At 41.9% G+C, this 3,279-nt stretch overlaps 1 pseudogene; it reads left to right on the top strand.

Annotated features, from left to right (window-relative positions):
- The first annotated feature begins 391 nt into the window (after positions 1-391).
- Positions 392-1,339, top strand: LOC127078567 (uncharacterized; annotated as a pseudogene).
- Positions 1,340-3,279: the final 1,940 nt, after the last annotated feature.

A 3,279-nucleotide genomic window follows, 5' to 3' on the forward strand; every position in this document is an offset into this window, starting at 1 on the left:
GATTAAAAGAAATTAAAAGTGATTGTGATAGAATAGAATATTTTGTTATAATTAGTTTCATATAATTATGTTGTATCATAATTAGATAGTTGACCAAATGTTACACATTGATGTATATATATTCTATTCAGATCAATGAGAAGGACACGATTTCCATTATCTTATATGATATCAATCCTAACTGATCCATCTCTTTAAAAAAAAAGCAAACGCAGAAACGTGTTTCTTCTTCTCCCTCATTACAGTCTGCCGCTGCATGCTTCTTCTCCCTCCTTGAAGTCTGTCGCCGCAACAGGACTACCGTACTTTGTATCGCCACCGTCGAACACGAGAACACCCTAATCTCTCGCCTTCCACCTCTGTTCACGCCGCCACCGTCGCACCTGCAGCCATGTGTGAATCAGACCATTCAGAACATAGTGATGTCGATACCCACAAATCCACTGATACCCACAAATCCGCCGATACTGGTGATTCCGGTCAACCCAAGAACACCACGTTTCGAGGTTCCAAATCGGAGTTTCATCCCGCTCTAGCCGTATCCAATATTAGGAACCACATTCCTATTATTCATGAGATGGAAAAAGATCAATATGGTACCTGGGCCGAGATTTTCCGCGTCCATGCTCGCTCACATCGAGTCCTGCATCACATCGTTCCATCTATCTGAAAAGAGTCACCAGCCATTACCGGCACCAACCATGAACAATGGTCCACTCTTGATGTCACTGTTCTTCAGTGGATTTATTCCACTATTTCTACCGATTTGCTGACCACTATTCTAGAACCCAACTCCACTGCAATGGAAGCATGAAATCGCTTGGAAGATATTTTTCAGGACAACCAAAATGCTCGAGCTGTCACTCTTGAGCAAGAGTTTTCTAACACTCGTATGGAGGATTTTCCCAATGTCTCAGCTTACTGTCAGCGTCTTAAGATGCTTTCTGATCAGTTGAGAAATGTCGGCTCCCCTGTCAACAATCATCGTCTGGTCCTTCAGCTGATCTCTGGTCTCCCAAAAGCTTACTGCAGTGTTGCTTCTTTGATTCGCCAGAGCAACCCTCTTCCGACATTCTATCAGGCTCGTTCTATGCTCACTTTGGAAGAAGTCGGTATGGCTAAGATGGAAAATACATGCTCTCATGCTGCTATGCACACCACTCAGTCGAAACCTACTGAAGACACCTCTCAGCGTGGCAACCGCCGCCCCCGCAACCGTTCTCGCTCCCGTGGAAACCAGGGTCACGGAGAGGGACGTGGTAACCATAGTGCACCTCAGTCTGGAGCTCCCGACGCTCCCTCACCTTGGTCTGCTCCTCCTTGGCAACAACAACAATAATACCCAACTTGGAAACCATGGGGTTGGACTCCAACACCATGTATTATGCCATCGTGTCCGTATTCCACCTCTCAGTGGACACGCCCTGCCGATCCTTCTAAGCAGTCAGGCATTCTAGGACAACGTCCTCAGGTGTTTGCAACCTCTACCTCATATCAGATACCGACAGAACATTGAGACCACAATGTACACCATGTCACTCCACACTCCTGACAATCAGTGGTACATGGACATGGCGCGCAACATCCCACACAGCCGCATCACAAGGTAATCTCCCGTCTTATTTTCCAGTAAGTAATTCAAATCATAAAGTTAGTATAGGCAGTGGCCATGGAATTCCAATTCACGGCACTGGACACACACAAATAACCATATCTCACCAACCATTTCACCTTAACCATGTCCTGTATGCCCCGAAAATTATTAAAAATTTAATTTCTATGAGACGACTCACCACTGACAATAATGTTTCTGTTTCCTTTTATCCTTTTGGTTTTACTGTCTCTGATTTTCAGACAGGGATCACCCTTCTCAGATGTGACAGTCGTGGAGATCTTTATCCAGTTACCACTCCTCCCAATTTTGCCGGTCTCACATCCAGTCTTTGGCATAATCGTCTTGGTCATCCTGGCGTGTCTGTTTTGAATTCCCTTTGCAAAAATAAGTTCGTATGTTGTGAACCTTTTAATTCTTCTGCGGTTTGTGACTATTGTGTTTTAGGCAAACAAGTTAAATTGCCATTTTCTTATTCTCAAACTACGACTTTGATGCCTTTTGACATTTTACATAGTGATTTATGGACGTCTCCAATTTTAAGTTCTGCTGGTCATAAATATTATGTCTTATTCTTAGATGATTTTACAAACTTCTTATGGACTTTTCCTATTAGCAGAAAATCTCATGTGTTTGAAACGTTCAAATCACTTACTCAACTCATTCAAACTCAATTTTTGCAAAAAGTCAAAACATTTCAATGTGACAATGACGGTGAATATAATAATGAGTTTTTTCAAAAATATTGCACTGATCATGATCTAATTTTTCGTTTCTCTTGTCCCCACACATCCTCGCAAAATGGGAAAGCAGAGTGTAAAATAAGAACCATTGATAATATGATACGCACTATGCTAGCTCATTCTTCTGTTCCCCCCTTGTTTTGGCATCATGCTCTCCACATGGCAACTTACCTGTTAAATATTATTCCTTGTAAAACACTTCATAATCAGTCACCAACACAACTCATGTATCATCGTGATCCCACCTACACACATCTCAGAGTCTTTGGTTGTCTATGTTATCCATTATTCCCGTCATCTACCATTCATAAGTTACAACCCCGCTCTACTCTGCGTGTCTTCTTGGATTATCCGCCGAATCATAGAGGTTATAAGTGTTTTGATTTTTCTAATAGAAAATTAATAATTTTGAGGCATGTTATCTTTGATGAAACTCAATTTCCCTTCACCAAGATACACTCCCCTTCACCTCACTCTTATCAATTCCTAGATGATGACCTTCACCCATACCTTATACATCAGTGGAAAAATCAAATTTCACCACCTGTTGCACATAACCAACCAACACCCATAATTCCAATTGACCAACCACTACCCTCAATAAACCAACAATCATCATCTCATACCTCTTCGATCAACACACCCATTACAATAAACTCGCCATCACCACCATCAATTCAACTACATCCACCTCCACCTACACGAACCATCACCACCCTAAGCATGAAAGGCATTGTCAAACCTCGTGCGATATTTAACTTATCAATCTCTCACTCTGACCACACCATCTCTCCTATACCTAAAAACCCCAAACTAGCCTTATCAGACCCGAATTGGAAATCCGCAATATAATCTGAATTTGATGCTCTTATTCGAAATAAGACGTGGGATTTAGTTCCTCGTCCTTGTGATGCTAATCTTATT

The sequence above is a fragment of the Lathyrus oleraceus genome, chromosome 5 (assembly GCF_024323335.1).
Source record: "Lathyrus oleraceus cultivar Zhongwan6 chromosome 5, CAAS_Psat_ZW6_1.0, whole genome shotgun sequence".
Classification (NCBI taxonomy): domain Eukaryota; kingdom Viridiplantae; phylum Streptophyta; class Magnoliopsida; order Fabales; family Fabaceae; genus Lathyrus; species Lathyrus oleraceus.